The 26680-nt window shown below is 49.5% G+C and overlaps 1 protein-coding gene across 1 annotated transcript in view; it reads left to right on the top strand.

The window, feature by feature from the left end:
• The window catches only part of MGMT (O-6-methylguanine-DNA methyltransferase), a 229821-nt gene that overhangs the window by 157984 nt on the left and 45157 nt on the right, over positions 1 to 26680 (top strand). The gene's annotated exons all lie outside the window — the stretch shown is intronic.

Raw genomic sequence — 26680 nt, 5'->3', positions numbered from 1 at the left:
AGACAAGGCTGGTAGTGGCAGTAAGAGGAATGGCGATAAATTTAGATTCTTTTGGTGTCTGCAGGTCATTATTGGAATTACAGCAACTGGCTGTGAGGTCATAAAGTTCCCCTGACAGGTCGTGAATACCAAGCCCGGTCACTGCGGAGGCTGCCTGCATCCCCCTCCATTATTGTCAGGGAGGCCGGCATGAAATGAAAAAGGGAGGCTGGAGAAAGGAGGCGTGCCAGCAGCCTCTGAGGGGGGAACCCTGGATTTCTCTCTGAGTCGGGGAGGAAGGGTCGGTCACCGGTTTAGAGACCTGGATGGCTCAGGGGAACTGCTCAGGGCAAGGCCCACACCCCAGCCTCCCTACCCAGAGCCTTGGCCATTACTCCTGGTCCTGCAGACGAGTGAGCCTGGCCAGGATGCTGAGAGCGTGCTTCTCAAATGATGTGTGGGCCTGGCCCAGCTTCCTTTGCTGGGCGGGACCCAATGGGGGGCTTCGTAGCTGTGACGCAGAGGGGCTGCCAGCACTGGGCTGTGATGCTGCCCTGGGCGTGCGGGGCCTGGAGGACGGTGAGTGTCACCTCCAGGCCCCTCAGGCCCGAGGGAGAGACTTTTAGCCAAACGAGCATCTCTCCTGGAAAAATTCATCTTTCAGTGGAGGACCAGGAGACATGCTGGAAGCTATTTATCTTGAACCCTAAACTCTGTAAAAAACATAATCAAGCCCTCAGTCTTGGGGTGATAGGCACGCCATAACATTTTAATGACACCTATGGGGTAACATATATTAGTTGAGTCAGCCATGTGTGCGCGTTACGTGTAGACCCGGTTCAAGGCGTGTGATTCTAAGCCATAACTCACTGTTTAAAGTCACCTTAAAGAGAAGCGTTACGTTCTTAGTATAAAGGAAGTGTTATTCGTAAGATTATAAGATTTTATTTTAAGCTCTGACAAATAAGCAGCAGTTCAGATCAATATGTTGTGTAGGAAACTAATTTGATTAAATTTCACACTATGATGTGTCTGTTTCCCAAACTTTATGACGTTCTTGTATACCTTGTGGGTTCTAGAAACAAAGATGTGGGAAAAGGTGGGTTGGGCCAAGCTGGAGGTGCTCCTGTACTGCAAGACTTCTTAGGCCCAAGTGTGCTGGCCTGCAGGTAAGGGGTGTGCAGCGTTTCCCTGTATGTTTAACCAAGGGGCGCTTTTCTTCCCGAGCAGCCTGTGTGACTCCGGGGGACCTGCGGAACACAGCTTGAGAAATGCTGGTATAGTTCAGTGGAAATGTGTAATTAAGGAAAAATGAAATAGTTTTAAAATGTTTCTGTGAAGAGTACAGCCCCGTGAACGTTGAACGTCCTGAGTGTGGTACAGGGTGCGCTTCTGGACCTTTGAAGCTGGGGCATGCTGTGGTGGATCTTAACGTGGTCAGTGAGCAAATCCAGCCCCGACTTCCCTCCTCAAAGGAAAGGGGTTATCTCCGTGTAGGTGCGTATCCGTCTTTGGCCCGATGTCAGTGAAACAGGAGAAACGGCCGGGTACAGACCTAATGCCTCCTCCGCAGGTTACCGTCAGTGCTGTGTTTACCAGACAACATGTCACCCTTATAGTAACAGAAGGCACGCCTACATGCTTCCTGGGAATATGAAAATGTCACAAAATTAAAAGTAATTTTTCTGGAATTACTATAAGTGAACAGATCACATCACCTCCCTTATGCCGTTCTGATCCTGTTGTTTCCGCGTTCAAGGCTGGGACGTGTCTTTGCCTTAGAGAGGAAGGCGGCCGGAGCTGCAGGCTGGGGCTCAGTGGCAGACCCCGTGCACTTTTCTCATTCACATCCTATCGATTTGTGACAGCGATTACATGCTCTTGTTGTGCAAGCAGTAGGGCTTTCTAACTGGCGCTATGACTTGTAGACTTTCTGAGAATTTTCATTAAAAGTCGCAAATCGTACAAGCTGAGGAAAGCCGAGACAAACGATTTAAAAGCCACTGGCACGTGGGCCAGCCTGAATTCAGATTTCCTTTCCCGGGCGTGGTTTGGGGGGCCAGTAGCAGAACGTGGTTGTGGTATAACGAAGCCGCCTCTCCAGGGCCACGGGAGTTTGCAGATACTGATGAAAGGAGAATCCTCTGCATTCAGAGACATATCGGCATTGAGACCTCCCGGTGCCAGGGGAAGGTGGGTTCACATACCTGTTCCCAGGAGCACATTATTAGACATGCTAGTTGTTTTCCAAAGTGGCTGCACGAATTTATACTCTGCCAGCAGAGCGTGACGCTCCACTGCTCCGTATCCTTTGGGATTATGAACTCTGTAAGCAGGGTTTTAGCTGCTGGAATCCTCTGTGGCCAGGGGGAGGATATATTCCTCCAACTAGTGCAACTTTCCTTCCTCCGAAAGTGTCCCCCCCTCTTGGCTGCCTCGATGTTGCAGATAAGGACTCTCAGAGGTGTGTCTGGGGACCCATTTGTCCCAGGCGGAGCTCCAGGGGTAGGGCCGAGATACCTTCTGGTCCCCAGGGCTGTGTTGACTTCCATCCCAGGACCTGGAGACTGTCTGGGGTCACCCTGCCCTTTCCGAGCGATGGCTCACAGCTGCACTGAGAGTGCTTTTCTGCTACTGGGCCCAGGTTCCAGACAGTAGGATTCTCCTTGTCCTTTTCTTGGTGGCTTCTGTGTGTTGTGGCCTGTTACCCTGGGGACACCAGGAGGTTTTTCTTTCAAAGTGAGAGACGTTTGCTTGGGGAACTTGGCTAAGGATGTGGCTTTTCCGAGATGCGCAGACATTTCCCCTTTAAGAGTCAGCTCCAGGGCTTGGCCTGTGACAGGCGTCTTCCACTCGGGGCCTGACTTGGTCAGGAAGGCCTGTTTGTTTTGGTTGTTTTGACCGTTGAATTTTTCTTGGCTTATTTTTAATTTTTTCATACGCCTCCAGGGGAAATTCCCAACTCCTTGGCACAGTTAGGGGCCTTTTGCCCACAGACACCAGGCCTCCAGGGCAGGCCCCTCTCCTCAAGTCTGTCTCAGGCTGTGGTCTGCACCCAGACAGCAAATGCCCTGTCCTGGAACATGGCACGTGCTCGCTCTTCCTTTCCCAGGATCTGGAACTCCGCCCACTTCTCCACCCCGAGCTCTCCATCCCTCTAGGATGTCCTTGCACATCTTCTCTGACACCCTCCCTGACCTCAGCCGCCTCTGTGACCCTGTGCACCTAGTCCCCTGCCGCACTGGGACACTTGTTTCCTCGGGGACCACACATGCCCCACACTTTACACACGCCTCCTGGGGGACTGTCAACAGATTACCGGTTGGGATTGGTGATCTGCTTGGTACTTAGGAGAGCACGGGAGCTTCATCCGGTATTTCCATTGAAAATGGTCCCCCTACCAGTGCTTCCTGGGTCGTTACCTAGGACTGGATCTTCATCTGCGTCCATCTGTGTCACTGCACTAGACAGTGAGCACCACGAAGGCCACGTTTTTATCAGGCCAGGTCTCCAGCTATGTCCACAGTTCCTCGCCCACTCCATGTGCATGTTACTATTTACTTCATACACTTGCCCAACCGTGACATCTTAAATATTTATTTGAGCTGGTAATGTGAATTATATTTCAAATACCATGATGATGCAGGGAGCATTTCTTACTTAAATGGAGTTTTCCTCAGTGTGCGTGGGAAGCGTGCTGCATCACCCACCCCCAGAGGCGGGCCTTCCTGTGGGGAGGGGTTCCCGGGGCCTCTGACAGTGGGTGCCGACAGACTGCACGGTGACTGTTCAAGAGATGCTGCCCATCTTGAAAACTTGTCAGAATAGGAATTCCAGAAGGATCAGAAATCCGTATTCCTTTTTAAAATTCTGTTCCTAAACATTTGCACTGCAAGAGACCCCATGAGAAGAGGATGTGACAAAAGTCTACTATTCAGAACATATAAAGAACTCTCTAAACTCAGCAAAAAGAAAATAAACATTCCAGTTAGAAAATGGGCAAGACACTTCACCGAGGAGGATATGCGTTTGGCAATAAGCACACGAAAAGATGCTCAGTAGACAATAGGGAGATGCAGATTAAAGTCAGTGAGAGACCACTGCACACCTGCAGCCACCCTGGCAAACAGCACGGCGGTTCCTTACAAAGTCGAGCGCACAGTTTCCACGTGGCCCAGCAGTCGCACTCCTGGTCGTATACCCTAGAGAAATGAAAACTTATGTCCACACAAAATCTGCACACAAACGTTCATAGTAGCTTTATCTGTAATGGCCCCAAATTGGGAACAATTCAGTGTTTTTTCAAAGGTGAATGAAGAAATAAACTGGGTCCACCCACACAGTGGGCACTTACCAATGAAAGCAATAAGTTGGACACACAACACGCCGTGGATGCCCCCAAGGGCCTTATGCTGAGTGAAGAAAGCCAGCCCCCAAAAGTGTGATTTTGTCTCTGTAACACTCTTGAAATGACAGGCTTGCCCTGACACTGAGAGCAGGCCTGTGATGGTCCAGGACCAGGACTCGGGGGAGGTGTGACCCTAGGCAGCAGTGGGGGCGTGGCATGCGTGATAGAACAGTGCAGTGTCCTCCTTGGGGTTGTGGGTATGTGAGTCCAAACGTGTAATAAAGTTGCATTAAAGAAACATAAAAGACCATTTTAAAACTCCCTAAAGGATAAGAATTTAAATTGATAAAACAAGTAAAAGCCAGCGACATCCGAACAAGATACTAGTTTAATTACCAGTGCCGCGCCCATGTCAGCTTCCTGGTTTTGACAACATGCTATGATTTCTTACAGGTGTCAGTGAGGAAAGCTGAGTGAAGGGTACTTGGGAACTCTCTTCACCACCTTGGCAATTTCTTGTGGATCTCAAATTATTTCAAGATAATTTTATTTTAAGCTGTTCCTACTATATTACCAGTTTTTAAAAGAGAAGATGGGCTAGAGGGTTGGGAATGGTGTTCGCTTTGCTACAGTGAATCTCAGAAACGAGAGTTTTCCTGTGTAGATGTTGGGGGGACAGAACCATTCTTGGAATGAAAGTAGGTCCCAAAGCTGAAAATGATTTAGAGAAGAAAGAAACTCTTAGGCTAGAGAAATGCTGCTCATTTGATTCTTCAGATTAGCCTCATTACCTTGTGTTTTAATTTTTAATGCCTTAGAAAACGGGTCCGGAACAGTCAAACAGAAAATGTCCAAGTGGGTATTGGGCTTCCACACACGCGAGAACTTTTAACCAAGCGCAGACGTGAAATATGGAAAATTTCTTCCTGACATTGGTCACATTTGAAAGTTCAGACTTTCTTAATTAAGTCCGTCATTGACAGTAATATATTTTAACTCAAGAACGTGTTCGTTCCGTGCACATGGACTTGGCTTGTGAAAGCGTTCGCAGTACACACTGACATTGGATCTCCTGTCATGGTGACTTAGACACAGGACAGCAGTGAATGATTCCTGCCAGTCAAGGAACTTTCACTGAAACCCCACTCGAATGGTAATAATCTGTTCCTGTAATTGCTGTGGAAAAGGAAAATCCTCCAGAGATTTTACATCTAATCATTTATTTATAAATCTGTAGATGGCAGTCTGCAGAATACGCGTCGGGGGTCAACTTTGTGCTCAAAACAGTTGCCTGATGTTTACATTTCACAGTGTATTTTTTTAACAATACCTCCACCCCCATGATCACAAAAGGACCCCACTTGCTGGTAGCTGCTCTGCGCCTTGTCCCATGGCCCAGCCACTTCATTACAGATGCCTCGGCAGAGGCCGTCCCCTCAGTATTAGCTGAAATGTGCATGTTTTTCCATCTCATTAATTCAGTCTACATACAATTAATTTTTGCCTATTAATAAACCCCTTGGTGTTAGTGACAGCTATCTACACCACTTCACCTAGTGTGGAAGAGAAAAGTGTGCTTGCAAATTTCTGCCCCTCCTCTGCATTTTTATTGTTGTATTTGTGGGTTGAAGGGTGATGGTGCATAAATCAGCCATTGCAAGAAAGTGTAAACTGCCAAAGATTCTGGCTTTTGACTGGCTGATGGGGAAATTTGAAATATTAATTAGCTCCACTTGTACTGGGGATAGATGGAGCTATGGGGGAGCCATCCTAGCTTATTGGGGTCTCAGGCCACGGGGAAATTTGTTGGAGCCTGTATGTGAGATGGATCAACTTTCTTTTTCTACAAATCTAAATCCTCACCTAATTTGGACACCTCTCAGAGGACGTCTCTGTGTTCTCGAATTCTATGATTTCTTTTTAAAAACTTATCTATGAATTATTTATAAATCTGTAGATGGCAGTCTGCAGAATACGCGTCGGGGGTCAACTTTGTGCTCAAAACAGTTGCCTGATGTTTACATTTCACAGTGTATTTTTTTAACAATACCTCCACCCCCATGATCACAAAAGGACCCCACTTGCTGGTAGCTGCTCTGCGCCTTGTCCCATGGCCCAGCCACTTCATTACAGATGCCTCGGCAGAGGCCGTCCCCTCAGTATTAGCTGAAATGTGCATGTTTTTCCATCTCATTAATTCAGTCTACATACAATTAATTTTTGCCTATTAATAAACCCCTTGGTGTTAGTGACAGCTATCTACACCACTTCACCTAGTGTGGAAGAGAAAAGTGTGCTTGCAAATTTCTGCCCCTCCTCTGCATTTTTATTGTTGTATTTGTGGGTTGAAGGGTGATGGTGCATAAATCAGCCATTGCAAGAAAGTGTAAACTGCCAAAGATTCTGGCTTTTGACTGGCTGATGGGGAAATTTGAAATATTAATTAGCTCCACTTGTACTGGGGATAGATGGAGCTATGGGGGAGCCATCCTAGCTTATTGGGGTCTCAGGCCACGGGGAAATTTGTTGGAGCCTGTATGTGAGATGGATCAACTTTCTTTTTCTACAAATCTAAATCCTCACCTAATTTGGACACCTCTCAGAGGACGTCTCTGTGTTCTCGAATTCTATGATTTCTTTTTAAAAACTTAAATCTATGAATGCACACAGGTGGTTGTACATGTGATAACTGTACCTGCTGATCATATTCAAAGGGCGAAGGAAGATACCAAAACTCAGAGCAGAGCCTTGAAATTGAAGGGAAGCACCACCTCTCTCGGGGACTTCAGTGGGAAAGTGGGAAATTCCCCGCAACCTTGGTTGTGCTCTGCTCTCTTATCCCCCTTCGTCAGGGACGGGTCTCTTCCACAAGTTAACTTCCCTCAGTTCAGCACCACCAGCAAGGAGGAAATGCACAGTCCCGTACAGGTGTTAGGAATGTTAGATTTCTGGCATGGATTTGGAAAAAGCGCAGTTACCCGATGTGGAGCTGCTGGAGTGCCTGGATTCTTTCTAAGGGGTCTGCATTGTGGGTAAGAAGCTAGAGTTCCGTGGCAGGCCTGAGTAGCTGATGAAATTGTCCATGGGAAAAGCTTAGAGTGCCTGTCCTGGTAAATCCATAAGAGTGACATCACATGGAGGTTTCCAGATCATTCTGTGAGAGTTAGCCAGTGTCATCGGTCAGCTAAATTCGATGCGCGTGATTGATTGAAAGTCAGATACACGATTCAATTTGCTGATTTTCAAACATGCCAAATGTATTAACTTTATCAATTGTAATGGTTAACAAGTATATTTAATAGGGATGTATAATGGTTTCGATGAGACTGCTGAGTTTTGTTACTGAAGATCGAAGACAGAATCTTGTTGGAAGCTTCCTGACCAGCCATGGGCAGCCTCGCCAAGTCCCAGCAGCTGGCGAGAGCCACCAGAAGGGCCAGTCCTGCCCTGCACTCCTTGTGTGACACCTTTTGACAGCTTCCCGTGCTCTTAGGACAAAGACGATACTTGTTGCTCAAGGCCTGCCGGCCGCACTCTCCATCTCTCCTCCTGGATTGCGACCCCTGGGGCCTCGGTGGTGGGGGCTGGTCTTCCTGTGCGGGCTCCTCCCCCGGGGCCCTCTCCCCGTTTAGCCGGTTGTGCTTTCCGTGACTAAACGGTTCAACACAGGGCTTCGTTAAATGTCTCGCGCAGGGAGTGAATAGGCTTATGCTAGGTGTTTTCAGAACACCTAGTGCTTTGAGCTCATTCAGAGCAGGTCACATAAATAGCACCTAATCATTATGGGAAGTCTAATGAGGAAACCATTAGTTAGTCCGCTTTTGAGACGAGCAGGTGGACCTCACAGAAAGTGAAATATCTTCCATTTTTGTGATGAATTGTCTGCATGTGCAGATCTGTGTTTCTAAGTAATTGAATAAGAAGTGTTTTTAATTCTGTTTTTATTTATGAAGTGTACAGTATTTAATTATTCCCTAGATTTCCAGATTGGCCAGTAAACCTTTTCTTCCCCCTCGCCCTTGATTATTCTTAAGTTTAAGACAGTGCACAGTGGCAGATGTGCTCAGCAACCATCCGTCATCTAGTTCATGCCACTTTTTAATGTCAGTTATAAAGACAATTACTCCTCTGGCTTCAGAAGTTTACTTAAGTCTCTGAGAAGATTGGTGGCTCTTCAGACGTAATGTCTGAAGCAGGAGAAACAGACAGACGTCAGGAAGCCCTGGTGTCTGCTGGGTAAGGGAGCCCGTGCCGTTCTTCTAAAAGTAGCAGTGTTTGCTGCCGTTAATAAATTGAGTCAGGGGAAAAAAACAACAGCAACAGCACAGGGATCTCTAACTCAAAATCGGCTTCCAAGGTACCATGAAGATGGACCTGGAGGTTGATTCCACATGAGTAAGAAAGATGACAGTAGCCTTTGTCTTTGATACCAAGTTGAGGGGCTCTCCCCATCCTGGGTGTTGGTTTCTCTCTGCCAGGTCATGTGAGATACCCTGAGCCAGTGATCTTCCAGGAAACCTCAGGAATGGGTTTGAAGGGTGTGATGACAGGGGGGGGAACCCAGGAAGAAGTGAGGAAATGGCTCCAGGCGGATGCTGGGGTCTCCTGTACACCCGATCTGGGCGGAGCCGGGGGCATTTCTCTGAGGATCTGCCTCCTGAGAAGGAAGGCGTGACTAAATGTGGACCTGCCCCAGGCATGCAGCTTCCTCCCCTCCTTGCTTGGCTCATAGAGGAAGTTGTGGGCTGCCTGAGGGTCGGGCTATATTTTCCTCATCTTTCCATCCCCTTTTCCACGGGTGTAGTGAGCCGCAGCAGATATAGCACGTACTCGACACCTTGACGCCTGTTTATGCACTGAAAATAGTGACACCATTGCCCTTGAGAGCAATGAGGAAGAGAACCGTTGACTTGGAAGAGGGAGGGTTTGTTCACACACCATCCTCAAGGAGCATCCCTTATTTCCTCAAAGCTGGGGAGTGCACGGGTCATGTGTTAACGTGGGTTTGCGGGGCGGGGGGGTTGTTTTTCTGGGTTTTGGGGGGTTTTTTTTGGTTTTTTTTCAGAAGAAGCATGTTTCTTTTTGATCCTTTGTTTCTTAATATCTTCAGCAGAGTCACCCGTTTCTACTGTATGTATTTTTTTTCATTTTTTCCCCCATGAAATATTTCAGTGAAAATGGCAAGCCAGATAGTTTGCAGTTTTTCGAAGCCTAGAAGTTGAGCTCTAGACCCAACTGCTGCTAGAGTTTCTGGTTTGATTCTTGGAAACTGGAGTTAGTTTTCTAATCACATGCGTACTGATTGGCAGGAAGATGTTCAGTCCTAATGTACTAGGAGTGAGGGGGACACGGGGACCAGGAAGGGGACAGCTGCTCAAAAGTGAGTATTTATCTTCAGTTCTGACTTAAGTCTTTAAAATGTTTAAAGAGGAAAGCAGAATGGTGGAGCAGGTCTGTTGATTAACACAAGCATACGCCCCCTTTTCTGTGCTCTTTTTGTCTGTTTTCCTGGGTGGTTAGGCCAGCTCTTCTGAAGACTTACATTGTGCACCCAGGCAGACGGCCATTTCTCTGGGAAGAGCTGGGAAGACTCTTACCTGAGCCCTGATCACACGCCGATCAGCCCAGCCGAGAGTCGACAAGCGTGCTCTCAGTCGCCTTGTGCTGTGTGCACAACTTCAGATCCTTGGCTTCCAGTGATTTCTGTGCTGGACCAGCAATGCCCAGGAGAGAAGAGATGATGATAGGTCAGATAAATCTGAAACAGCATAATATCTGATTGGTCATACAGAGTATGTAGATGTAGGAGTGCTAAAACTGAGTCTCTCTGAAAGTAATGAACTCATCCAGGTAGGTCTTAAATCCATGAAAGTCTATTGAATCTTGGGCTCCGGGTGGAACCAAAAGCTGAAAAACATGAAATTCCCCTTCTGTGCCTTGGATCTGGTTCAGAAAACTGTTTCTTAGATTTTCAAATTTTGATCAAAACAAAGACATGCAGTAGCAACACAGTTTAAAACTTTGCAAGTTTGTATCGTGTATTTGCATGTGTCTTAACCAGTTTGGCTTAAGAAGTTCAGTCATTATGCCTTCTAGAGGACGCATGACAAAGTTGATGGAAAACACGAAAACATCTTAGCAGGAGTACAATAAGGCAATAGAATGTATCAAAAGTAGTTATCTTTACTCTGAAAGTAGATCCTGAATCACTTTGCAGTGCGCTCAGTACCGACTCTGTGCCCTGACTTCCCTGATCTTGACATTTTCCCTCCCTCATTAACAGTTCACCAAACGTTATGAGTGTTTCACAAGAGGCACTGAAGTGTCGGTTGCTGTGAGCGATACAGAGATGCCCGAACGTGTGGGTGTGTCTGTGGAAGTCATCAGACCTAACAGTCCCCGTAGACCTAACAGCTTGAGAAGCCAGGCGCCCAGTGTGCAAAGGTGGAGGGTGGTCTGAGGGGGGCTTGTGGACACGGGAGAGCCAGAGCGGCCCCTGCCCGCAGGAACTGTGCCCTGGGCCGAGGTCAGCTCCAGGTGCGGGGCCTGGAGGGGGAAGGCCCAGCGCAGAGCAGGGAAGGGCAGCGGCCAGATTGGCTGGAGCTCAGGGCTCCCCCCAGGGGAGGACCTGAGTCAGGGCCGGGCTGTGAGGGCTCTGACCAGCACCAGATGCGCGCTTGGGATCTGATTGTGTTTGCGTGGTGAGGAGGCCAGAAAGACCGTGAGCGGGATGGCGACGAGCACCAGGCAGGGTTGGGGAAGGTTTGTCTGACTTTGGCGGGTTCTCTGGATGGGAGCCGAGTGTGGAGAAGCCAGTTCAGAGGCTGCGGTCGTCGTCCAGGATGCAGCGGGAGCTGAGTGTAGCGGTGACAGGAGGGAGGGGAGACAAGAGCCATGTGTCTAGGGGTTTCCGACCTGGTGGCGATAGGAAAGTCAGAGGGTGTTACGGGCTGAGGGAGGACGCCGCGAGAGGAGGGCCCGGGCAAGGGGACAGCGCTGAGAGGGACGCGCGGACCTCGGGTGCCAAGGCCAGAGGCCGAGGCCGGAGCGCCCCAGGGAGGGTGCTGGCTCTGGGCTCTGATCGTGGGAGCGCGTGGGCTCTGATCGTGGGAGCGCGTGGTGGCCTTGGAGGGGGCAGTGTCCACGGCTGCGGTTTTCAGGTGAGATCGTGGGGGAGCGAGCAGAGAAGTGTGAGAACCAAAGGGAGGCGGGTGATCACCCACAGGGGGCTCGGGGAGCACTCCTCCAGGGGAGGCCCCCCAGGAGCATCGGGTCGGGGGCTGGTGTGCCCCGGGAGAGAGGGCGGGGCCTGTGCTTCTCCCAGTTTGTGGAAATACTTCCCCCGAGGACGTGTTTGTTCGTGTGCCGCTGTGATTGAAGGCGCCGCACCAGGCTTGGGAGGCCAGCGTTGAGGTCAGGTCAGGGCTTTGGGTTTTAGTCCCGCTCTGCCGCTCCTCAGCCGTGTGGCTGGGATGGTGTTAATCCTTTCAGCATTTGTTTCCGCATCAGTAAAACCAAAATCCAGATCTCACCTCGTATATCGTGATGAGGGTGAAACGGGGTTAGTGCAGGCAGAGCGCCGAGCACGATGCCCAGTATGCAGCCAGCGCTCAGCAGACATCAGCCGCGGTGCCAGGAACCTCTGCATCCCCACCCAGACCAGCACCTCAGAGATCCACACGGGCCAGCTAGTTGGATGCAGAGTTCACAGAGGGGACCCCGCTTAGCTAGGGGTTGAATAGGGTTTGAAGAGGGATTTGAGCCCGGAGGCAGTACAGGTATAGGAGGAACAGTGTGGCGAGGTAGGGATCCACCTGGAGAGACAGAGCAAAGGCACGGCAGCTCCGCTCGACGTGTGTAGGCCAGGGTCCGCCGGCACCTTGTGTGCAGGGCCAGGTGGTTTGCCTCTTCGGCCGCGCGGTCCGACTGCCTCTGCCACAGCTCCGCCCTTGTGCAGGTGGAGAAATGGGCCTGGCTGGGCTCCAATACAGCCTCCCTGACTGGAGTAGCCGTGGGAGCCGTGCCGACCATGGGGATCTTGAAAGTTCTACATGGGGCCAGATGTGAGCCCAGTGATGGCTCCAAGTGCTGGGTGACTGCTGGCAAGGAGATGCTGTGGACAGCAGCTGCTATACCGGCCCAGCATGAACGTGGGGTTGAGGGCCTGAGCTGAGGGCGTTACGGTGGACGGACCTGTAGCATTACATTCTGAGCATGAAAATGTCCAGGAGCGGCTAAACTGTGATGTTAGTTCACGTGTAAATGGAGATGGCCTCTCCTGGGAGAACATTGGGGATCCCAGATTTCCTTGTTGCCGTCCGCCCGTTGTTCCCAGTACGGCAGTGATGCAGCACCCCGGTAGGTTATCTGGAGTGAACCGGCTCTGGCAAAGCGGGCAGGAGTGAGTTTCACCCAGTCTTCACTACACAGAAATAAATAAAGGTAATCGCAAGGCAGCATCCACATGCCAGTGGAAACGAGAGGAGTTTCCTGTCACATCTAGTTTCTGATAGGTTATTTTTGTACCTGCTCCGCTCCGCTGGTCTCCTGGCAGACTGGGGAGAAGGGAGGATGGGGGCAAACACGGCAGCCCTGGTCTCGACCTTGCTTCTCTGGGGGGCACGGGGAGAGGGTGCTCCGCTTCCAGGGAATGTGTGAGCTCATGAGATGTTTGCATTTATGCTTTCACTGCAGTTAAAATCTTTACGAATAAACGTCTTACTATTTATCAAGGTAAAATGCTGCTTCTGTAGTATTTCACAATTGAAAGACATTTTCACACAACAAGACTTTCCTTTTTGAAGTTAACTGTTTCACAAACTACAGTTCTCTTGAGCGTCTGAGACTCCTTTTTAAAGGGTCTCAAAATTACTCAAGCCTGAGACATATCGAAGCCAAAGAGAATTAAAGTTGGACGGGGCACTAGGGCCTTTGGGGGCAACGTTCTCACCAGAGCCACCGTAAGCGGTGAGGGAGGCCTGGGCCAGGGAAAGGACTGAGGACTTGGGAGCAGAGAAGAGGAGAGAAGAGAGACTCCAGAGCAGGGACGGTTCCTTGTGGTCCTGGTTGGCACAAGGACGTGGCCCAGGGCCCACAGTCTGGCCTTGGGGACGGGGTGGTCCCAAGTGGGGCGCAGAGAGGACATGCTGGGGGGAGGGGAGCATGGGACCTGCAGGCTCCGCCTGAAGCATCTCGTCTCTTTCTCCTCCCCCGCCCCCCCCCCGCCCCCGCTCTTCTCAAGCTCGAGGTGATGGCTGCAGGGGTCAAATCAAGGCTTGGCACTCTCGGAGGTGCTGTCGGCTGGCTGCGGGGTGTGCACACGGGGCCTCTTCCCTTGTCCTGGCTGTCAGAGTACACCTGTACATAAATGCTGCCTGTTTTTTGCTGCAAACCCTGTGACACCCCCTCCCTCTTCCCCTGGGAGGGCTGTGAACCGGGTCCAGGCACAGAGCTCATGGTCCACAGACCCGCCTGCCTGCAAGTGTGACAGCCCCCAGAGGCCTGTATTGATTTTTAAGAGGAGGAAAAAGGCAAATAAAATTGGACTCTCCAACCTGCTTTGAGTAGAAATTGGTGCTTCCTAAAGGGAATGTTAACCGGCTGGCTTTGCAGCTGAAGTGTTTCCTGCCCGTCCTTCCCCCTCACTCTCCGCCCGGCCTCTGCTCGTTCTTTTCAGGCCTCGCCCCGCCCCGGTTACACTACTCCCTGCCCTTGAACATAATTGGGTTCTTTGCTGGTAGACCTGTGATTGGAAGACCTCAGGGTGTTGCTGAACTCAGTTTGAGCACCCTGGAAGGAAGACAAAAGATGCTGGGAGAGGCGCCAGCTCGAGGAAGAAAGGGCGGCGGGAAGTGGCATCTGCACGCCGATGATATCATCCTTCCAGTGGACAATCGCGGCTTCCAGTGCCAGTGACGATACTTGTTTAAGAAGCACAAATGTCTTCTGCTTCTCGTCATCTGTCTTGCAAACATTAGCATATTCTGGAAGAAGAATTTATTTTAATAATGTGACTTTTAGTTATTTTCTGTAGTTAATGTTGTTTCATTACTCTGCATCCTTGCCAGGAAGCTCATTTTAAGAGTTTCAATTCAAAATTAAATATGACCTCAGAGTTTTAAAATACAGTTACATTAACTGTCCATTTAATAGTTGCTTAAGATTTTTTTGGCCGCTAATGTATAGTCAATATGCTTGTCTGATATTAAATACGGTGTTTCCAGCTATACTCACCAGCTAACGTGCTCCAGCTGCAACAATAAACAGGCGAAGCAAAGGCCTTCTGAGAAAGGAGCTACAGAAAGTTGCTCCCAGATGAAACTGCAGTATTGTCTCATATCATAAGCTATGCTGTTCTTTTAAAACTGCACTGTGTTTGATAATAGGGAACTATCTATTATTTATTTAGAACTGTACAAACCAACGTACTCGACAGGTAATTTAGTGGCAGGATTATTTATTAATAAGCCCAGTACTCAAGTTAATGGGACTAAACCCCATGGAGGTCAGTCGCCATGTAATACATGCCTTTTGGAAAGAAAAGAGCAGTGCCTTCAGGACACTCAGTTATTCTTTTAGCATTTAAATTAAGACATATTCCCTTACTGAGATGAAAAATCATTTTTTTTTTCTGAATCGCATCATGACAAAGTAGACTTGAAGCTGTGTGGAGAGACCAGTTTTCGGAACCACATTGGGGCGGGCAGTACGTTTTTAGCCCTGTTACTACCAAAGGTTTTATTTCTCCGGCGTGGGCTCATGGGAGGAGGGAAGCCATTCCCTCACAGAGATAACGAATCAAAAACTGCTTGCACACATGAAAGGATGCTCAACATCACTAATCGTTAGAGAAAATGCAAATCAAAACCACCATGAGGTATCACCTCACACCAGTCAGAATGGCCATCACCAAAAAATCTACAAATAATAAATGCTGGAGAGGGTGTGGAGAAAAGGGAACCCTCTTGCACTGTTGGTGGGAATGTAAATTGATACAGCCACTATGGAGAAACAGTATGGAGGTTCCTTAAAAAACTAAAAATAGGGGCTTCCCTGGTGGCACAGTGGTTGAGAGTCCGATTGCAGGGGACACGGGTTCGTGCCCCAGTCCGGGAAGATCCCACATGACACGGAGCGGCTGGGCCCGTGAGCCATGGCCGCTGAGCCTGCGCGTCTGGAGCCTATGCTCCGCAACGGGAGAGCCCGCAACAGCGAGAGGCCCGCGTACTGAAAAAAAAAAAAACAAAAAAACAAAAAAAAAACTAACTAAAAATAGATCTACTATACGACCCAGCAGTCCCACTACTGGGCATATTCCCTGAGAAAAACCATAATTCAAAAAGACACATGCACCCCAATGTTCATTGCAGCACTATTTACAGTAGCCAGGACATGGAAGCAACCTCAGTGTCCGTCGACAGATGAATGGATAAAGAAGATGTGGGACATATATACAATGGAATATTACTCAGCCATAAAAAGAAACGAAATTGAGTTATCTGTAGTGCGGTGGATGGACCTAGAGTCTGTCCTACAGAGTGAAATAAGTCAGAAAGAGAAAGGCAAATACCGTACGCTAACACATATGTATGGAATTTAAGGGGAAAAAATGTCATGAAGAACCTAGGGGTAAGACAGGAATAAAGACACAGACCTACTGGAGAACGGACTTGAGGATATGCGGAGGGGGAAGGGTGAGCTGTGACAAAGTGAGAGAGAGGCATGGACATACATACACTACCAAATGTAAAATAGACAGCTAGTGGGAAGCAGCCGCATAGCACAGGGAGATCAGCTCCGTGCTTTGTGACCACCTAGAGGGGTGGGATAGGGAGGGTGGGAGGGAGACGCAAGAGGGAGGGGATATGGGGATATATGTATACGTATAGCTGATTCACTTTGTTATAAAGCAGCAACTAACACAACAGTGTAAAGCAATTATACTCCAATAAAGATTTTAAAAATAAAAAACCGCTTGGGGTGGGAGGCGGCGGGATGGTGAGTGAGGGGCTCAGAGCAGCGGCTGCACGGCCCCGGCCCGGCCCCCTTCCCCGTCATGCGCTCTGCCTCTGAGACTCTGCCCCTTGGCCCAGCGCACATCCGAGAACTCCCAGTGCGCCTGGGAGGGGCACGCGCGTTCCTGCTTCCTGCTCCTGGTCTGACGGTTTTCCTCCACCGCGGACAGGAAGGCAGAGCCCGCGGGAACGTCTGCTGGGCCCTATGTGTGCCGTGTGGCGGGTTGGGGGCATCTCCCCACCTCCTCGTGGAAGCCTGGGAAACCTAAAGGAGGAGCAAGGGTGCAGCGTGATCAGCTTTGGCACCGTGTGTGGAAGGGGCAGGGCGGGGGCCGGCGGGCGCCGGCGCTCAGCAGGCTGATGTGCGGTCGTGGAATGAAGAGAAAGCTCAAATATTGGCTGTTTAAATTCTTTTTTCTTTGGTTTCATCTCAGTATGCGATTGATTGGCTCATATCTGGAGTGGAAATGGAAGAGCCACTTAGTTTTATGTCTTCAAATCTGAAACACTTCCAGGTTTTGACTGTGGAGTCTTGTCAAACTGAGCAAAATCCGATCTGAGGCCCGTTCCCTGGGCTTTAACAGACTTTGTTACTCGGCAGTCTGCTACACAATCTGAAAAGGCAGAGAAGTGTGACTTGCACTGTTTAGAAAATCTTTGTGGGTTCCCCCCCTCCCCACCCAAGGGAATGGTTTTCAGCAAATTCATTGGAAAAATGGAATGTGAAATGCAGGTGTTTTTCAGTGCACATGCTGTGGTGGCACCACTGCATCTTGTTTACACATCCATTCAGCAGGCAGGTACTGAGCACCAAGGAAGTGCCAGCTAGGACCCCGGGGCTCGAGGCAGAGCTGGGACCAGCTCCATGACAGTGCAGGGCCTTCATTCAGACCGTGCGTGTCAGCCTTGTAGGAGAGCGTGTCCGACGTCTCCGTGAAGCCCAGGCCCACTCCTGCCTTAGCGCAGGGCCTGCCTTGCTGGTTTGCCAGACCACCTGGGACGCCGCCTTGATCACACTGGGCCTTGCTTCTGGAGAATGAGGATTGGGCGGGGGGGCGGTGGTGATGAGCTGGGAACGTTCTAAGACTTAGGCCTCTTACCTGTGTAAAGCAGCACTGTGTGTTGTGTGGACTGGTCATTGAGGCACTTGAACAGCAGCATGGCCTTCCGTTACGGGTGAGGAGCAGTAATGCCAGTGGCCACTGTCTGCGAGCCTGGGACCCTGCTGTGTGAGCACCTAGTGTCTCTTCTTGGAAGCATCTAGAATATAACAGAACTAGATTCAACGCTCAGATCCCCATTGTCTTTGAATGATAGGACAGTGGGCCTGGATTGTAGTCCTGGGGGTCAGGGAGAAGTTAACAGAAGTTACCTAAAAATAAAAGAATAAATTTAAATGCTGTCTAGTGCATATGCTCTCAGGAATAGAGCATGTGAACATATGGGCTTGTCATGATTAGAGGGACCGTTTGTTTCCATTTCACAGATGAGCAAGGGTACTTGGATTTCATGGAGATGGTCCAGGTTAAGGTCTTTGGAATCAAACAGACTTTAATTCAAATCCTGGTTCCATCCCATATGCATTGATTAGTTGTTATTACATAACCTCTGGGCCTCAGTTTCCTCTTCTAGAACATAGAGATAATAATGCCTCTTCAGGGGTCATTGGGAGAAATAAACATGGAACAGTCTTTAATTCTATGCGTGGCACATGGTAGGCAGTCAGTAAATAGCAGCTACGAAATTTTATACAAGGGTTTACCTTGGGTCATTTCCATACAGTTGGTCCTCAACTCAGTGGCTCCATCCTTTCCAAAGTGCCATGTTGTATAATGAAGGTGTGATGCTGAGCAGTAACTGTTGCTGACCTCAACTGTGTTATTGAGAGAGAGAGTCAGGATATGAAATTGCATGATAGAAAACCAGTCGTCTTTTACCCATCTGACTACATGCCCTGAGATTTCCCATCCTCGTGCTATTTACTTTTTCTCTTAACACTGGTTGTAGAGAGCAGAGACCCTCTGACTGATATTTCAGTTCGTCTGCGTCCCTAAAATCCTATGTCCCAGAGCGGGCCCTTTCCTTCTCTTTCCTTAGGCGTCCGCGCGTGACTTTGCTGGCAGGAGCACCCTGTAGCACGTAATGACCTTCCACACTGTCGTCCTCTCCTGGGGCACAGGCATTGGTTTCCTCACCTTGGCCAGTGACCCCTCTCTGCCTCTCCCAAGCCCACAGTGGCACACGGCCTACGCAGAGCAGAGCAAGGCCACACAGAGTCTTTGAGGGCATCAGAAGGGCAGCCGTGGAGGGTGTACAGCTTGGCCTGGCAGAGCGAGACCCGACTGTAGAGGGCACTCACAACAGGTGGCCACAGTCGGGGCCACACGCATTGCAGTGTTAGCTTGAAAGATGCTCTCGGTTGACTAGATGCCCCACCTGAAATCTGCATCCAAAGATGAGACATTTGTAATTCTTATTCGTGGACTGATTTCTTCTGTGTTCTTCTTTTCTGGGAGAAGGGAGCAGAATGGTTGAATAATGCGAAGTTACCTAACCCCAGAATCCTTTGGGAATAAGTACTCTTGAGGGAGTATCAAGAATTTGTTGAGACTGATGGAGTGACTCTATAAACATTTCATGTTTCTACAGATTTTTCAACAAATGAACTAAATTCTTGACAGAATTGTAATAAATCTGCTTATAAGCAGCAACATGGTTAGGGTTTTCTATTCCATTTTAATATGTTAGCTGTTATTTCTTTTTAAAACTATTTCATTGCCAACACGTAAGCGTTTTACTTGTTAGAAGCTAAGTTAAGCTGGGAAAGAGGAATATGCCTCTCATATGTGTGTGAAACGTTAAAAAAGCTTCTTTGTTCACTGCTTCAGTGGTGAAAGTAAATGCAACATAGACATAAGGCTATTTGAACTCTTTATTTGCCACATTTACAATATTAATAATAGCATTTCTAGAAGTTGTCACATCAAGTAAAAGATCTTCATTCCAGGCTGTCTTTTGGGGCCAAATTGAGACTGGATGCATGCATTTAATAAATTGTAGTCTCAAGTAGTCATTTTTGTAAATAATTAGTTTCAGTGAAAGAATAAGTTAGCATATTGTATGCATCTAATGTTGCAAATGTACATACAGCAAACTTCGCTATTAATCAACAGTCAAGCGCTGCAAGTGGGGTCTCATACATAATGAATTGTGCTTAAACCTCATGGGTTTCTTGATAGAAAAATAAAAGAAAACACAAGTGTAGTAAGCTTTTGAATAAAATTTAACTCGATTGCTCTGCATCCTGTAATTGTTTTGGAATCATTAGGGACCTGATCATTCATCTATAGTTTTGGGGTGTTTTTATCTTCATCTGTCAAATAGTAGAGATTTTTAATGATATGTTAAAGTGTTGATAAAATACAGTTTTCCTTTTAACAACTTGAACATTTAGGGGAGAAAGTAGATAGGCTTTTGTAAGGCATTCTTGTCTGGCAAGTATACTGTTTAAATTGCCTCTTAAAAATGTTTTATTATTGCTGGTGTATTTAAAAGCAATTATTTTTTAAAAAGAACATACGGTTCTTATGACGTGTACCTTATATGGGGAGGAGTTGAAAATTTACAAGTTTTCTCTGTGTTCTTGGTGGGTGTTTTTGTTTGTTTGTTTGTTTGTTTTGCGGTACGCGGGCCTCTCACTGTCGTGGCCTCTCCCGGTGCGGAGCACAGGCTCCGGACGCGCAGGCTCAGCGGCCATGGCTCACGGGCCCAGCCGCTCCGCGGCATGTGGGATCCTCCCGGACCGGGGCACGAACCCGTGTCCCCCTGCATCGGCAGGCGGACTCTCAACCACTGCGCCACCAGGGAAGCCCTTGGTGGGTGTTTTAAAATACCACAGCGAATTCTTCTGTAGTCTTGTTTGGGTTCCGACATTAATTTGAGCCCCAGATTTTGAGGGCTTAGGATGCCCATTAAAAGCTGATACCCAGTTTAAACAATGTACCAATGGCCACCCTGACAGTGAGTAAACTGGAGCCCAGTTAAACTTTAAACTGCCTCTTCCTCCTCCTCTCATCGCCCTTGGGACGCGAGCCGTTGGTGGCCTGTGATAGGATCATAACTGTGGAGTTCGCTTGCGGGGGAGGGTGTGATTGTGGGGCGGAAGGCATAAAGGCAGGGAGCAGGGTCTATGTTCCCCTTGCTATGAACCACACAGTAAAACCTCACTAAGGGTTTGCTCAGCTGACCCTCGGAACTCCAGCTCACCCTCCTGTTGACTTCCCTGGAAGCTGGGAGTGTGCCACCTTCGGCCTGTACTCCCTTTTGCGTGTTCCTTTTGTACAGAAACATCTTTGAAAACAGACACTAAAACCAAACACGTGAAAGTCAGTTAATAAACTCATGTGTTACAAGTGGTAGGAGCTCTTGTCTCAGAGAATAAAATCTAACATATTAACGTCTGTCGTTTTTATACAAACTCGGGTATGTTGCTGATACCTGATGCGTGTTTATTAGTGTTTTCCCTTTTTTTCACAGTTGAGCACATGTTGCTCTTAGGATTGTGCGGGAAATCAGTACGCTAACGCATGAATCACTTAGAACAGCACCTGATAAACAGCAAACACTGCTGCCCGCGTTATCAGCAGCAGCAGGGAGGCTCCAGTTGTGTCCATAGATGAACCTCCACTGTCACGCCTCCTTTTTCACCTGTGACTTAGTTGTATCATTTGAGATCTGTGTTTCTTACTACTGACATCAGCACTTTCTCCTTTTTCTACTCTGTGTCCTAATATAACTCTAGAATGTTCAAACTGCACAAACTCTGTCACACCCGTGTGGTGTTATTGCCCAAACAGCTGCTGGCCACCAGGCAGTGTCACGGAACTGTCACTTTCATTGTTCGTTCATCAGATGGCGATGGCGTGAAAGTCCCAGTCGGGCCGGGAAGGGCTCCTTCAGCACAACCATCAGGAGGGTGGTGGATACCTGTCTGTTTTACCTTCACCTTCCCTGCCTGCCCAGTTGGACTATAAACACCAAGTCGATACTCTTGCCAATAAGCCAGGTACTTAAAGGATCCTCAGTAAATGCTTGAATGGAATCAAACCACTGAATTTGGTTGGAATATAGAGTTTAAAGCCTTTATTCAGCCTTCTCATTTACAAACAAAAAAGGGCTTTATTGAAAGCAGGTAGCATGATTTGTCTTCAGTCCTACCACTGGAAGAAAAGCATCTGAGCTTTAGCAAGAAGGTATAATTAAATGTGGGACAAATCCATCAGACGCAAATGCGAGAGACTCCACCGGCCTCCGCTAACTTGGGCTAACTTGTGTGTTTACCAGGACTATCTAGCAAGAGTGTCCGCGTGATATTTATAACGTCACCTCAACTGCAGTTTTAAATTTCTGCAGCGAATGTGCACCTTCCTGAGCCTGTGAGGTGTGACACCCCACTCTGGAGTTCCGGGGGCCCTCGCCCTCCACACCGAGTCCTGGAAGCCAGAGAGGTGAGGCTTCTCATCCTCAGGAGGTCTGAGCTGCTGTGCGCGGCCACGGCTCTGGGCGCTTGTTCACGCTTAGAGTGTATTGGAGAGTCCGTGTGCTTCCTTGTGGACTAATCTCCCAGCCTTGCTAAAGGACAACACCTGGGTCACCCTGCCAGATTCCAGAGGGACTCAGAAGAATATGAGTCTTGGCAACTCTTTTCTTAGGTGACCCTCTGGCATCACCAGTTAACGTTCCCCAACCATAAGGCTGCTTCATCCCACGAAGAGAGAGATGCTGGAAAGGTACTGGGGCCGCACAGAGAGGCTGGAAGGCCCAGCCCTCCCAGCACGTGGTGTGTCACACAGTCTGCCCGCTGGGTGTAACGAGTGGTGCCCACCAGATAGGAGGAACTCGGAACTTTGGGCCTGTTTCCTTACATCAAATGAGATTTAAGCCCAAGTACATGACATCTTTATGATTTTATGATCATTTTAGTGATTCTTTGCTGCCAGTGAAGTCTTGAGGCGCCCCAAAATCCACACACCCAAACCTCCTGCCCAGCTGGGTGGGTTCAAGTGTTGAGCACATTTGTCGCGTGGGACAGACCGGAGGGCACAGAGCTGGGGACGCCCCTCCCACTTGCCGGGCGGCCTGCCAGGCGCACAGCCATTCTCCACGAGGGGGTTAGACCTTGAGCAGCACTTTCTTTTCTTTTTTTTTTTTAAAAAGGGCTTCAAATGCTTGGCTTTTTAAAATTTATTTATTTATTTTTGGCTGTGTTGGGTCTTCGTTTCTGTGCGAGGGCTCTCTCTAGTTGTGGCGAGCGGGGGCCACTCTTCATCGCGGCGCGCGGGCCTCTCACTATCGCGGCCTCTCCTGTTGCGGAGCACAGGCTCCAGACGCGCAGGCTCAGTAGTTGTGGCTCACGGGCCTAGCTGCTCCGCAGCATGTGGGATCCTCCCAGACCAGGACTCGAACCCGTGTGCCCTGCATTAGCAGGCAGATTCTCGACCACTGCGCCCCCAGGGAAGCCTGAGCAGCACTTTCTGATGGCTTCAGCCAGCCTGGCGTCCTCTGCCCGCTGCAGCAACTCACCTGCTGCCCCGCGGGTTCCTGGTGCTGCAGCACCTGAGCAGGCAGCCCTGCCCTCGCTAGCCCGGGCCAGCGCTCAGCCTCCCGGGGTGCAGCACACCCTGTGGGAGGCCGGCAGAGCCAGGCAGGGCTTCCCGAGCGTGTGACCTTTGTCCTCAGGGCCGTTTCATTTAAATTTGGCTCGGTCACCTTCTAGTCCTCCGCTTCCCCGGGTGTGATGCTGCCACTCTTCCTTGTCATTCTCCTGCACGCCGGGGTCTTGAGGTGCAAAAGCCTCGTGCAGGTGGGATGGACGGTCTTCCTTTGATACCTTCTGTGCTCATGTATCTAATGCTGTGAAGTCATGGGTTCTCCTGAGAAATCTAGGTAAGGCATCACTGCCTGCTTTATTAAAAACACTTCAGGGACTTCCCTGGTGGCGCAGTGGTTAAGAAACCCGCCTGCCCATGCAGGGGACACAGGTTCGAACCCTGGTCCGGGAAGATCCCACATGCCGCGGAGCAACTAAGCCCGTGCACCACAACTACTGAGCCTGCGCTCTAGAGCCCGCAAGCCACGACTACTGAGCCCGTGTGCCACAACTACTGAGCCCGTGCTCCACAGCAGGGGAAGCCACGGCAATGAGAAGCCCGCACGCCACAACTAGAGAAAGTCCGCGCGCAGCAACGAAGACCCAGTGCAGCCAAAAGTAAACAAAATAAATAAATTTTAAAACAACGACAACAACCGAAAAAAAACCACTGCGGAAGTTTGTTCTGGAGCATGTCACCTGCTTTTCTGTGTCCTGATTTGGAATGATGGACAGGTTTATGTCAAAACAAATCTGAAATGCAGTTCAACGCCAGAACGTTCTTTCTCCAAGCCCAGGGGAATGGGTCTGGCTGCTTCTCAGGGGTCACGACTCCAGGAGAGCTTCACACAGGGCTCTCCGACACACTGAGGTTCGGGGAGCATCCCCGAAGGTGGTACACTGTTGTCCTGTTTGTTCCTACAGGGTCCTTGGGGTTGCCGACAGTTGCATATTTCTTGAAAAAAAAAAAACCCTTAAACCAAACCATACATGACTTTATGTTTGCTGTATAAACGTACCCATGCTCTCCACTGCTATGTTAAAAAGCTCAACAAAGCCAAATTCATTCTCCAGCCACTAGCCAGCCCTCTTGTGCCAAGTTTAAAAAGAAAAAGAAGCGAAAGGGCTCCAGTGTCACAGTATTGGCCTGAGGATTACTCTTTTTTTTTTAAGGTATTTTTGATGTGGACCATTTTTAAAGTCTTTATTGAATTTGTTATGACGCTGCTTCCGTTTTATGTTTTGGTTTTTTGGCGGTGAGGCATGTGGAATCTTAGCTTCCCTACCAAGGGTTGAACCCACACCCCCTGCACTGGAAGGCGAAGTCCTAACCACTGGACCGCCAGGGAAGTCCCAGGATCACTTTTATTGAGGACGTCCTGGGAGGTCTCGGGGGCATTGCCCTTGATGTCGCCTCTGCACTGGCCCTGCGGATGTTGGGACAGTTGTCTCTCGTCTCCATCTGCCGCGCTGGCTCTCTGGCTGCTCTCCTGGGGGCTGGGCTCCCACTCAGTGGTGCTTTCCGGAAGCAGTGGCCACAGGCCTGTGCATTTAGTGTTAGGTGAGTTGCTGGGCTCCCAGGGAGACGTGAATGTAGGATTTAAATGAGTGTGGGCCACGGAGCCCATAATTATCGGGGTGTCAGGGTTCGTCGGTAGGAAGCCTGGAGAAACTCCTCCATAATAAGAGTGGCCGTTAGTGATGCTGTGATACTGTCACACCACAGCTCTTTCAGGGACGAGCAGAGCAAGGCTAGAGGAGAGGGCAGGGCAGAGAGTAAATTTCATTGTATTGTAGAAACGGAAATTTGTGTCATGGCTTTAAAAAGCTGGTTTTATGTGTGTGTTTAATGCCATTCATTTTAAATGTAGTATCATAAATCCTTGCTTCAGAATCAAAGCTGTTTAATTACATTTCACCCATGAATAGTTATCTAATGCCAATAGAGAAAGAGTTAAAAAGGAGAACTACAGAGTGAATCAGAGGTTGAGATCTTTAGCACAGGCATAAAAAATCAATTTAAGATGAATTTTACTACTATAAAAATTCTTCAAGTATCCTTTTAAGAGTGGGAAGTGCTGAGAAACACAGCTCACATTTCAGTTCCCTTAGCAACCCAGAGGAAACGGCTACCAGCGTGGGCAGCGCCCGGGATGCCCACAGCTCCGTGGCCTTTGTTAGATACCCCTGAGCGAAGCAGGGCATCTGAGTAAGAGGTTGTAACTCCCCAAGCAAGCAGGTCACTGGTGGGTCCAGAGCCCCCTGCCTCCCAGGTTAAGATGCCTGTCCCCTGGACTGTATGCCTCCCACCCAGGGAGCCCCATTTGCAGGGTGTGATTGCTGAGAAGACCCCTCAAACCCTGGAGACCACCGAGGCCTGTGTGGCACCCATGTCCGCTGCCCTCCCCCACCAGCACCCCACCCCACCCCACCCAGCTCTGCAGGAGGTGCCCTGCCAGGATGGCTGGCGCCCCCCGGTCCTGAGGTGTCCCGGTCCCTCTCCTGCTTCCTGCGTGGGTCGAGGGCAGTGACGTCTGCCCCTTAGCTCTGCTCAATCCCGGTTTGAGCAGGTGTTGCGCATGGGCCGCTGGGCCGCTGCCCTCTCACAGCCTGTGGTAACGTGTGTGCTCACAGGGCTACGTGTGCTCTGCTTTGTCCCCTACTTACTGAGTAAGTAGGGAACAGAGCAAGAGAGTCACTGGGAGCTTCTCTCTGTCGCGGAAAAATATTTAAGCCAAGCATGGGGTAGAAGTCCCCCACCTTTCCGTGGGCAGACGTCCTAATGGGGAGAGCAGTCAGGGCAATGAGAAGATAGTCTCCATCTCCAGAAGTCTCTCCAGGATGCCATTATGCCACCTGTTCCACTAGACGCCGCTCTCTGCCTGTGGACTGAGCCCCCATCCTTCAGGGTCTCCTGTTGACCAGACCCTGAAAGGGCCCTGTCAGTTCAGGGCCAACCGAGGGCCCTGTGCATGGGGATTCCCTTTCCCAGCAACTCCTAGAAGCTGGCAACTTGGAGAAGGCCTGAGCCTGCCCAGTCCAGCTGTGTTGCTGGCAGGATCGCCCAACTGGCCAGCTCTACAGAGCTGGCGTCTCAGTGGTCGCCCTCTCCTTGGTCATCTTGAAGGGCTCATCCTCTCCTTGGTCATCTTGAAGGGCTCATTTCTTCTTTTCCGTTCATTCCCTGGTTCCTTCCTTAAGGCCATTCACATTCACATGCTTAGAAAGCCTTCCCTGACCCACCTCTCATTCCATTGTGGAAGAGAGTGGATCCCATCCAAGGAGGCTTATTTCTGGGAAGATCCAAGACCTCTGGAGACCCTTAGACCCAGAAGCCAGCTCAAAGCCACAGAGCACATGGAACCGTGCTGGTCTGTTGTTGAAATGTGGTGGGAGGGGTGGGTGCCTGCAGGCTAATTACTTTGATGGTATCGAGTTCTGGAAAATATTTTCTAAGATGAGTACTGAGTACTTGGTGATTCTACAGATCAAAACTGATGCAGGTGATAGTCTTAGGAAGGGACAGGCACCCCCCGCTGGAGTTGCTTCCGTGCTCGTCATCCTCGTGCTCTCACCTGCCTGCTCTGCAGGGTGACTGCAGACACTCAGCCCCAAATAGAAGAGCTCAGGTACCGGGCGTCCTTCCTGGGCACTGCCTCTTTCCAGAGATCGTGTCCTCACAGCTGGAGG

Source organism: Lipotes vexillifer, unplaced genomic scaffold (assembly GCF_000442215.2).
Source record: "Lipotes vexillifer unplaced genomic scaffold, Lipotes_vexillifer_v1.1 scaffold248, whole genome shotgun sequence".
Lineage (NCBI taxonomy): Eukaryota > Metazoa > Chordata > Mammalia > Artiodactyla > Lipotidae > Lipotes > Lipotes vexillifer.
This window is presented reverse-complemented; position numbering and strand designations above follow the sequence as displayed.